The 12065-nt window shown below is 47.1% G+C and overlaps 1 long non-coding RNA gene across 1 annotated transcript; it reads left to right on the forward strand.

Annotated features, from left to right (window-relative positions):
• The first annotated feature begins 5040 nt into the window (after nt 1-5040).
• LOC147343458 (uncharacterized) lies at nt 5041-7940 on the forward strand. Its single transcript, XR_015156021.1, has 2 exons — nt 5041-5184; nt 5445-7940. It is a non-coding gene; the product is annotated as an uncharacterized LOC147343458 (long non-coding RNA).
• Nucleotides 7941-12065: the final 4125 nt, after the last annotated feature.

Below are 12065 nucleotides of genomic sequence, written 5' to 3' on the forward strand. Positions count from 1 at the left end.
AGGATATTTTGTAAAGAGTCAGTATGCATTATTTGTTTTATGGAAAAACTAGAAGCCCATTCCAATAAGGAAGATAAACTGTTCTGATAGAGCACACAGTGGGCCAACATCACAGACACAAGGTATACGCAAAGTTCTGTGATGACCTCGGTCGGCAGACCATACAGGAAGAGCAACTGGAGAAACTACATTTGTATCTGTATCTGGATATCTTTACAGACACTGACGTACACTGATCATAGCCCATTGTTCATCCACAAGGCCGCTCTGAATTTTCTTTAATTATTCACTGATTGGGACCCAGTTACAGAACTGGTCCTCGTCACATCACTGCAATGCCAGTCACACTCTTTCCCGTGAGATTGTTCAGGTTTTGGAAGAATGCTCGTGTCTCTTGTCCTTCCTCTTTGTCTCCTGCTTCCTGGGCATCTTGCCTCCTGTTTCTGTCCTCCCACCCTAAACCTGCTCTGTAAACTGCAGAGAGCTGTGGTCCTGTCAAGGCCTGCTCCCTCCCCAGAGGGAGGAGAGTGACACCTGTATGGAGAGGCGGCCTACTCAGCAAACTACAGATGGGGCCACGCCTTGGACAAGACAAGTGAACAAGGAAGACACCGAATGATCCCACCTCTCTCAGGACTCCAGCCTCGGGCCAAAGTGGCTTAAGGGTCACATTTGCTCTGTGAATGAAAACACTTTGCAACATTTAAAGCATAATATAAATTTAATTCTTATAACTGTCTCCCCCTACTGCCTACCCTGCCTACCCTGAGAACAACTTTAATCAGTCCTAATGATAAAACATTCGATTGTGTAGATCTGAGAACTGTCTGCTTTTATTTGCACAAGAGGAGACTTGCTCAGGGTCTCTCACCGGCTTCCTCAGCTGAGCTGCCTCCATCAGCTCCACTTTATTTTGCAGCAAATGGTGAATGCCTGGCAGGGTCCTCTGAAGGGCTCACAGCTCAGTGTCCCTCGCTTCAAACAGATTCCACCCCGAAGATAGCAGGGTCTTTCAAAATTGAGCGCCCTAGTGCTGTCTGGAAAAGGAAAAGACATTTATATGAAGCCTTGTGGAAGTCCCATGAGGAAATCTGGGGGTCTTACCATCTGACTGGGATCCCCTTCTTTCCCAGCTAAACACCAATAGCAAACATCCCCCTCATATCCCTCACTGTCTATTCTGACGTAAGATGTCAGTGTTGCTGATGAACCTGGTTCTAGAAGATTCCACGTGTGGCAGCAACTAAGCCCCTGAGACACCACCATAAGCCTGTGCTCCGGAGCCCGGGCTCCACAGTGAGAAGCCCCTGCAATGAGAAACGTGTGCCCTGCAACTGGAGAGTAGCCTGCACTCTCCAAAACTAGAGAAAAGCCTGCGCAGCAACGAAGACCCAGCACAGCCAAAAGAAAGGGGGAAAAAAAAAAAAAAATATATATATATATATATAAACCCTTCCTGCCACAGGAATACCTGGGTGTTAACCACAGGGTCAGTAACCACTGCCCCGTGTGCCTCACCAGTCACCCCACCTACCCATCATGCAAAACCCACCCAGCTCTCACAGGCTCATCAGATGGAAGCCTTGTCCAGTGGAACTCAAGGTCACACTGTGACATGTGGCAAGAGATCTCTGGTCCAGGCCTGAATAAAGGAACTTTGTCTCATACTGGGTTATACCAGCCAAGTGATTCAACTAATTTAGTTTACAAATCATCCAGCTCATTCAAGGGAAAGGAGAGGAGGGAGAAAGTTACCACCAACGTTTAAAGTCGTTTAAAGGACGTTTAAAGTCATGAAGACGCAACAACATGCTTTGGAAAGAATTCTCTCATCACTCAATGCCTAATTTGGGGTGTGGAAGTGACCTACTAGTAGTTCTGTCATGCTTTACTTTCTGATGATGGTTGACTCAGGGAAGGAAAAACCGAGTAATGATAAGAAAGGGCATCATGGCTGGTATTTACCAGGCAGTACCTGGAAGAGGATCGAGAGAGCAGTGAGGAAGACATGGAGGAGCCTCACTGTCTTGGAACTGAGGTCCCGGAAGGCCTGGTGGGAAGAATCAAGGACACAGTCAAAAGTCCGAGGAGCTCAGGGCCTCCAGGACCAGAGCAGACATGACCTCCTGCCCCGGGGCCCTGCGCCTGCCTCGGCAGGAGGAGTGTGACTGCTCTGTCCTTTCTGGCTCCCTGAGCCCCAGCTGTCACTCGCCTTGGGTTTACTCAGACCTGGGGTTTCAGATCTGGGGTTGAGGCCCTCCTGTGCCCACATCTATGGAGGCGGCGTCCCCGTGAGGCAGAGGCTGGAGCATCCAAAGCCAGTGGTAGGGCGGGAGTCCGGCTGTCACAAAAGGAGGGTAAGGCCAGCCCCTTGCGGGTGAGAAGGTTCATTGGAAAAGATTTAGAGCCCAGCGCATTGGATCTTCAGGGCTACTTGAAAGGAAGAGCCAGAATGGTGGTGGGTTATAACCTTCCTGGAGAATCCATATTAAAGGAAGAAAGAGTGCATATTGGTTAAAAATTAGTGGAGAAATATGTCTCATTATTTCTAGGATTTGAATTTCAATGCTTACTTCCATTTAAATCTATCATAATCTTTCTGATTATAAAGAATAATACATATCAGAAAATTTCAACTTAAAAAAACAAAGTTTCAAGTCATAAAGAAATGCAAAAATGGAAGATTTAATAAAAACCCATAGCCCCACCCTTCAGTTATAACTGCCACCTACAATTCCGAGTATTTCAGCTCTTTTCCTTTGCAAATGAAATTGTGTAAATATTTCTTTTTAATTTAAAATACAGAATCTTATTTCACAACCAATGCCAATGTGTGTTTTCACCACTTAAATATTATCTTGGAAAATTTTTAATATCTATTCAAATAAATTTGCCTCATATATTTATATGACTACACATATATCTTGAGAAATTTCTGTAACACTTACTTTGTATGAATTCCGATAAGTGGAATCTCAATATATATGTACTGTTCAAATTTTAAAGGGTTTTTCCCAATTGCCCATGCTAGAAACTGTTGTACCACTTTATCCTCTTACTGACAATGTGAAAAAGTATATTTGACATTCAATATTCTCATTAATATTGGTTTTTATGAATTGTTTCAATTTTTGCAAATTAAATGAGTGAAAAATATTCCTTTTTTATTTTAATATATCTTTTAAAAATTGTTTCTGATGTTGAACATTTTTTTAATGTTCACTGGTCATTCTTGTCTCTTACACTTTACCATTTTTCTATTTTTCTATTCATCTTTCTTTGCTGACTTCTAAGAATCCCATGTATATTTAAAATCATTAATCCTTTCTTACATGTGTTGCAAAAAGTGTTTCTGGCTTGTTTCTGGCTTTGTGCTTGCTCATCTAATAGCTGAAATTTATAGGTACCCTCAATGATTACTTTTGCTCATGTTTAATTTCCTTAAAGATATTTGTTTGTATATTTACCTAATTCTATGTGTATTCCTGATCAGTTTCATCCTTAATCAGCCCTAGAATAGAGGCTCTTCTGAAAAGTGTGACAGACGAGTTCCCAGTGTTGTAGCCACATGTTCCGGGAAACAAACTCACTCAGAAGGACAATGCAAATAGTGGAGTGCAGTTTATTACACCAGCGGGCCCAAGGCAGAGTCTCCTCTTAGCCAAGGACCCTGACCAGTTTTTGTGAAAACCTTATATACCCTAAGTGTACTTGCTCAAACCCACCTCCCCAAATTCTTTGAAACTAGTCTGGACAAGGTAAAAGAGAGAGACGATCAAAGTTAACTCATGATTCATGTGTCGTAAGCCTAGAGAGCTAAACAGTGGACATTTATCAATAGGCCTGTGGTCATATCCCAATAAACATAATAGAATTTATGACTTTGTTCTGTTACAGAGATAATTAGCATATTCTTTTAGGTGACGGAGAGTCCAAGTCCTGAGGCTCTTTTATCGGGGTGGGGGTGTCTGGTTTTCCATTGGTAAGCCATTTCTATAGACACTGGGCACAAAGTTCAGAGTCCATTGGGAGGGTGACCATGTGTGTAGCCTAATGTTCGCAGCCTGGCCTATGATGGAGTCCAGCTCTGTTTGTTTCCTCCTTCACCAGCAGTGACCTGAGAACTGTTTCTTGCACCATCCAGCACTATGAATTTCCTGAGCCCACAGACATGCCCTCACTCCCACGTGTCTCATATGGAAGGCTCATGTCTGAGTTCATGTCTCTGTCCTCTTTGGAAACCAAGTCTTGCATAGAAGGGAAACAAGCTCATACATGATTGGAAGGAAATGAAAATGATCAGGGCCACCCGGGTGGTCCAAGTACAGCAGGCCATCCGGGGGAGGATGGGGGGACACATTTTGTACACCCATCAGAGCACCTAAACCACACAGCCTGCTTGGCACCTACCTAGTCCTGGTCAGAGACAGTTCTCTTCCTTCTGCTCTTCTGTTTATCTCTGCCGGAGGCAGCACTAAGTGATCTGAGCTATTAATAACACAGCTTCTCGAGTTCAAGATAATCAAATCTCCCTCTTCAGTCTCTTTCAGAGGGCATGGCTACACTCAGTGATTCTCTATTACCAAATAACATTTAAATTATTCCATCAAGTTAAACACAATGTTATTGCTTCATTGAAATTACAGGTTTTACTAAAGAAAAAAAAAATGATATGTGGGTGATTGAGTCTAAGAACTAGATTTCCCTTTAGATGTTTTTGCCTCCTCTTAGTACAACCTTTTGTACTAAGAAACTTACCTTCAGTAAGTTTCTTTCTGGGTCCTTCAGAGTGTTTTTGTAACTGGACTCCTAGATATTTCATGGTTTTTCTTTTTGAGCCACATTCTTCTTTCATTACATTTTATAACTGCTACTGTCTGCATAAGAAAAGCTCTGGATCTGGGATAATAATGCATCACTAGACCACAAGTTGAACTCTTATTCATTTAGATGTTTTGTGGTTACTTCTCAGTGGTTTTGCAGTTCTAAAATTATAGGTCTGTAAAAATTATCATTAACTTCCTTGATTCTGAACTGTAGGATTCTTCCTTTCTGCTCTCAATGAAAGACATTGACTCACAATGCCTGGAACTGTCAGAGATCCTCGAAGCCAGCTTCCTTACTTCACAGAAGAGGAAATTGTGGCCAAACAAGGTCAAAATCATGTCTAGCGGTTATCCTCTGGTAAATGTCTTTTATGCTGTAAACTCTTTCTCAGTTATGACAATGTAAAAATTAACTTGTTTCTATCCATTTCCCCTGTCTTCCTGTTTCTTTTATCCCTTCTTTCTCCTGTCAAAGATCAACTTCCTCAATCTCCAAAAATGAAACAAAGTTTTTCAAAAACAGTTTTTAAAGACAGTTGCTGTTTTTTAAATAGATGCTTCCACCTTTTTTTCTTTATGTGTAATTTCTTCTGTAAAAACCTTTGATTTTTCTTCCAGGGCTTGATGAAGAATTTCAACTCATGCATGAAGCACAAGTTGTAGTTTCAGTCAAGATGTCCTTGGGTGGTCAGAAATGATTGTGTCCAGTGAAGAGATGGAGGGAATTTTAATGACAACACCAACACCCAGTGCTTCTGTGACCCTGGGATTAAGTCTACCACTCTTGCAGGGTCAAAATGGAGATGACTGAGTTCATGTCAAGATTTCTGTTTGAAAAGTAAGAGCGAGATAAACATCCACATTGGGTCTAGTAATGTGGGCTAATTCTGATTATGGGCCCTGAGTGAAATCTCTGGAGGATGTATGGGCTGTGAGAGAAACTGTCCAAGGCAAGGATGGTTGCTACTTCAAAAGAGAGAAAATAGAAATGGAGGGAAGAAGGGAGGGAGAGAGAGCAGTCACAAGAATCTCATAAAATTCTTCTTCAGTTTTGGGGCCATAAAAGGCCCCAATCTGCTCCCCACGTGCTCCTCCAGCAGAGCAGGCCAGGGAGCATGTGGCCCTGGGTAAGCACATCTCTTCTCTGTCGGGTCCTGGCAGCTCTGTTCCCACCTGGCTCTGCTCTGAGGAGCTTACTGACTGCACTCTGACAGGACAGGCCTCACTCTGAGCCCTTGTTCTCTCCCTAGAGAAACAGAATGATGTCCTTGAGTCATGAACGAGTTGGGAGTCCTGTTATGTGTTGCCCTTGTTTCACCTACAAGACTTCGAGGTCTTGAAAACCCAAGACTGAGACTCCTGAGCATTGAGCTGAGGTGTGAACCAGACGAAGAATAACTCCAGCCTGGAAAAAGGAAGCACCTTTGACAGAACCATAGGACCGTGGGATTCTTCTCCTTCTTCGCCTGTGCCCAGACTTCTCCCATCCGAGCCCAGGCTCCCATGCCTTCCACGCTGGACCCCGAGGGGGCTCATTCATCGCTCCTGAATCGGGGGCTCAGGAACCCCGGCCCCCGGCCTCACACCTCTGCACACACTCCAGTCTCGCGGTCGTGCTTCCAGTGAGAATAAGAAGGGGCCCTTCAAGCCCCAGACGCTCTGCCTCAGGTCGGTCTGGGGGAGGCACCATCCCACGTGCGCATGGGCGGCTTTGCGTCTTTGGCCGCGGTCGGCCGCCATGAGCGTCGATTGTGCCCGGAAGTGTGTCGGGTATCCGGCGGAACCGCGCCGGCTTCCCACGGAGCTCCCCAGGACCCTCTCCGTGCAGAGTGTGCTGGGACCCTCCGTGTGGCCTCCGGGGGACGACCTCGAGTGGCCGTTCCCTCTGCGGGGAGCAGGACCACACCGAGGTCAGGAGGACTAAGCCCCGGGTGGACGCAGAGCCAGGCCCCGCCAGTGCATGTGTCCCGTCCCACAGCCCTCGCTCCCTCAGAAGCTGCCTCAGACACCTTTGGGATGTCGTGGAAAGATGACGCTGGACTGAGGCTCCGGACCCTGGCTCCGGTCCCCGCTCCGCCTCTGACTACAGGTCACGTCCCTTCACGGCGCCTCCGGGCCCTCGTCAGAGAGATGCCAGAGCTGGGTGAGCTGACCCCCAGGCGCCCTGGTTCTGAGGTGCGTGGCTCCAGGCGCTTCCGAGAGGCACGCGGGCCCGACGCAGACCGGGGACCACGGTAGGACGGCCGCTCGCCTGGTCCTTGGTCTCCCGCCTGGGGTCCCCCGAGCCAAGACCCCGTCCGTCCGGGCCCTCAGCTTCACTCATTCACCTCCTCTCCCTGCTGTGGGCAGCGGTGCCTGAGGAGCCTCTCCTTCACCCTCCAGGGCCTGTTCCTGGAAGCGCCCTGACAGCCTGCCGTGTTCCCATCACTGGGCGCTAGTGAACCAGAGAAATCACTGAGTGGGCACTGGCGGACGCGCGGCGCCTCCTGGCAGGGACCTAAGGGCCAGCGCCTGGCGCCCAGGGCCTCTGTACCCAGGCCTGGCTCATCGGCAGAGACTGGAGGGGACGCGAGGCTGCAAAATGCGGGGGGCTCGTCACTGCCCCTCCCTCTCAGCAAGCTCAGGGAGCCAGTCACCCGGACACCCGAGAGCTGAGCTGCTGGGCGAGTGGACGGTGTCGGAGGGTCCGAGTGCTGCTGCAGCGCCAGGAACACTGAGGACTGGAGGGCACAGAAGGAGGAGAACAGCTCTGTGTGACACCGTGGCATGGCCTTAGGGCTCAGATGGTCAGATCACCCTGCAGAAGGGAGGAAATCAAGAGGAAATAGGGTGGCATGCCAGCAAGAAAAAGAGAGAAAACCTGTCTGGGGAGATAACACAGTGAATCATACCTAGACATGTGCTTTAACCATCGCATCAGCGGGCAAGTAGGGGGCAGGGGCAGGGAAGCAAGGAACTCAGCTGAGAAGAGGCAGGAGTCTTGGGGTCTTCAGTACCTTGCTCTGTGGAGGGTGCTTCATCAGGTGCATTTGAAATAGGGAGACAAAAAAATGGTTTAGGTTGAAAATGACAAAAATACTTTGGCAATAATATTAAAGTGTCCATAAACGGAAATAGCACAACATAGCTTAATTTCACTTTTTTACTCTTTTATTTTCTGAATTCTCCTCTGATTATTATTCAGAACTCTAGACATTTCCTCCATGAAAGAGTGTCACTAATGAGTCTTAGGATTAACTGAGAGAACACCAATTTTAGAGTCAGGAAACTGGGCCTGTGGCTCCAGATATGACACTTGCCCATGGACCCCTGGGAAGTAAGTACCCTCTCTTTTCTGGACCTTAGTTTTCTCATCTGGAAAATGCGATGATCACTTAGGTCCCTCCAACTCTGAGATGCTACAGCATCGGAGCCCAGGGCTCGCACCTGCTGACACTAGGCTCTGATGGATGGTTTCTTAGCAAAAAGATACTTCCTGCACTAAGTAAAAGCCAAATTATCTGCCTCTGGAGAAAATACGTTTGTCCCTCCTGCTTAATATAAGGAGGTAAGTTACTCAGAATGTAGGCTTATCTTCCTGCTTCATGTTACACGAGTATAGTAATCTAACATCCTTGAAGTTTCTGGGCAAAGCACTCAAGTGAGAGAAATTACACAAAGATAGGAAACAGTCAGATGGGTCCCTTCGGGCATCACCTGGTTCTCAGTTTCTAGCACTCTCCTGGCCCCCTTTCCAGGCACAGGGCAGCTTGGTTCAGCACCATTCTTCCTGAGACCCATTTCCTCTGCTTCCACAATTTCCAGTTCCTAGGCAGAATCAGGTACAAAATGAATACAGTGTGCTCCCGGAATGCAGGGGCTTTCAGCTGGATCAAACAGATCCACACTGTAACAGTTCATCACTATTCACTGCAGTGAGGAGGAGGGGTCTTAAAGGAAGGAATGGCTGTTCCTGTTCCTATGGTGTGGGGGTGGGAGTAGGGGGAGAGGTTGAGAAAACTTTGCTGTGAGGTCAGTTTTTGATTTATGGTCTAAGGGATGAGTCAGTATTTATGAGGCAGACACACACACAGTGGTGAAGCCAGTCCTGGAAAAAGGAAGATCATAGGCAAAGATAGAAAGGTGTAGATTTCAATGTGAATTTGGGAAGTCATGTGTCCTTTAGTAAAGAAAAAGGAAACACTGTAGGATATGTAGACTCAGGTTTGGATATTTGAATTTGTCTTGTAAGCAAAGAGGAGAAACTGAAGGACTTTAAATGAGAAAATAACACTGTCAAGTTTGTTATCTGGAAGTAACTCGGTAGCTATATATAGACTGGATTCAAGATGTGAAGGTAAAGGACTGTTATAAACCCACCATATATAAAACAGCTAGCTAGTGGGAAGCTGCTGTATAGCACAGGAAGCTCAGCTTCAGGAAGGAGAAGAGATGTGCTGACTTGACCATCACATGAGGGAACCACACTGGTAGGAAGCAGTCTGCTTAGGAGGCAGCAGTTGTGAATCTGGTTATGAGAAAGTGGATGGTCCATTTGTGTTATTCTCATTGGTTACCCATTGAAAGAAGGTATTCATAGTAACAATCATGCATCATAGGGAGAAATCTCTGTAGCCTGGAACCCAATTCTGTCTACCCCCCTACAAAACTTCTTTAAAGCAGATTGTACAGGGACAGCCCTGGTGATCCAGTGGTTAAGACTCTGTGCTCCGAATGCTGGGGCAGTGGTTGGATTCCTGGTCAGGGAACTAGATCCCACATGCCACAACTAAGAGTTCACGTGTCACAACTAAAGATTCTGCATGCAACAGCTAAGAGCCGGCACAAATTAAAAAACAAACAAACAAACAAAAAGAATCAGTATAAAGCAAGCAGTTAAATACAATAAATTAAAAATAGCACAGGAATATTTCACCTGGACAAAGAGGAATCATCATCAAACAAAAACCATTCAGAATCTCTCCAAAGATGCTGAAAGAAAAAGGAGGTGGTGGGCACCAGGGAAGGGGGGCAGGGAGAAGAGACAGGAAGGTGTGCAGGGAGCTTGGAGAGAATCACACGCCACACGTGGGCACAGATGTAGACACACCTGGGGGCCGCAACTGGGGAAATTCACTTCTGGTTGCTTTGATTTTCTTTGAAAACCAGGCATGATGTCTCTCAGCTGAGAGTGGGTGTGGGGAGCTGATGGGAGCTTTGGAGGAGAAGGTGCCGCGTGAAGCAGTTGTGGGGAGTGAAGGCGAGTGGAGGGGAAGGAGGCATCCAAGCAGGGCCAGTGGGGAGACAGGACCCGCTGTGCATGAAGTGTCCTGAAAACAGGCTGAATCCAGGGGCGTGCGAAGGGGCTTAGCAACATCAGGTCAAGGATTCTAGGTTCTTCATCTACAAAGAGTTGAGCCAGAAAGACAGGAGGTGGAAGTCGAGAGCGGTTGCTTAGCACTGAGATTTCAGAGGGTTCACAGGTCCTGGCTGAGAGGGTTTTGTGTGTTTTCCCTTCTTGACACCAACTGTGTGTCCAAGGCTTCAGCTCAGTTTTAACACTAACCACCCCAGAAGGAGGGTCAGCCTCACAGGTATGATCCCAGTTCCACAAGACTGTCCCCACCTCAGATGCCAAATCTTGGGTCCCCAGCTCCCCCACACTTCTGCCCGACTTGGCTACAAACTCAGAAATCCCAGTACCTCCCCCTTCAGGTTGTATGATTTGCTAGACTGACTCACAGAACTCCAGAAAACGCCAGAGGAAGGGCCAGGCCAGGCCTCCCCAGGCTCCTTTGTTTTAGAAACCTTGGTTGATTTCTGTAACTGACCATTTGGGTCACTTATTTGTTGGTTTCTCTTCCTACACTTTAAATTCTCCCTTGTATGTTTTAAATTCACCAATAGTGCATCCTTGAATGGAGAAGGCACTGGCAACCCACTCTAGTATTCTTGCCTGGAAAATCCCAGGGACGGGGGAGCTTGGTGGGCTGCCTTCTATGGGGTTGCACAGAGTCGGACATGATTAATGCGACTTAGCAGCAGCAGCAGCAGCAGCCTTGAAAACCCAGACCCCCAACCCTATACCTGAACAAAAGCAAAAGCCTAGGCCCCCCATGCATTCTCTCCCTACCTGACAGCATGGTAGGGAGAGTATGCTGTGTACGTTTTAGGTCTCCTAAGCAAAAAACCTCTATTTTTTTTCTTTTTTCAGAGCTTCCTGAGTGCGTCAGACCCACAGGGGGCAGTCTGTCCACAACACTGGTGATTCACAGGCTGAGAATAGCAGAAAATAGTGCAGGCCACCCTGGGCTCCCTTTGCCACCCCGGTGGTGCTCCAGCTCCCTGCTGCAGAGGCCACATTCGTAATCTAAGCCCAGTAAACGACCAAGCCCTTCTGGGTTCTCAGTGTTGGCTCCACTGTCATTGAGGCAACAGACTTCATGCAGTACCTGTCAGGAGCCAAACACAGACAAGTTCATGGTCCCTTCCCCCTCTCAGAGGTCCTGTTGTTGTTCTTGTTATTGTTCAGTTGCTTTCCCAGTCATGTCTAACTCTGTGACCCCACGGATTGCAGCACTCCAGGCTCTTCTGTCCTTCACTATCTCCCAGAGTTTGCTCAAATTCATGTCCATGAGACTGTGATGCCATCCAACCATCTCATCGTCTGCCACCTCCTTCTCATGCCCTCAATCTTTCCAAGCATCAGGGTCTTTTCCAATGAGTTGGCTCTTTGCATCAGGTGGCCAAAGCATCGGAGCTTCAGTATTAGGCTTCCAATTAATATTCTGGGTTGATTTCCCTTAGGATTGACTGGTTGGATCTCCTTGTAGTCCAAGGGACTAATGCCCACCATTCAGTGAAGATGAGGGTAAATGTTATTTAAAGGTAAACTACAATGAAAAACCATGTGAGTTGAGAACTACTGGCATTAAACTATGGGAACTTATCAGAACTACTGGAATACAAAGCCGGAGGTCCTTGCACTGCTGAGAATGTGTCCTGACCCCACCACCCAGATTCCACAGAATTCTGCAGACGGGATGAGCAGGAGAGGGTTGGAGAGGAGGAGGGGAGGGGGTCAAGGTCACTTGGGGCTGGATGGGGCCGTCCCATAGTTTGACAGCGATGCGGGTTCCCGCTGGACACTCAGGATCTGTGCTCCTCACTCTATGCAAGCTCTGCTTCAATTGAAAATTGGTAAAGACAAAATGCAGGGTTTGTAATAAAAAGAGCCCTTTAGGTCTCATTTTAAAATGG

The sequence above is a fragment of the Bos grunniens genome, chromosome 27, assembly GCF_055505025.1.
Source record: "Bos grunniens cultivar Pamir isolate PY7600 chromosome 27, Bosgru_T2T1.0, whole genome shotgun sequence".
Classification (NCBI taxonomy): Eukaryota; Metazoa; Chordata; class Mammalia; order Artiodactyla; family Bovidae; genus Bos; species Bos grunniens.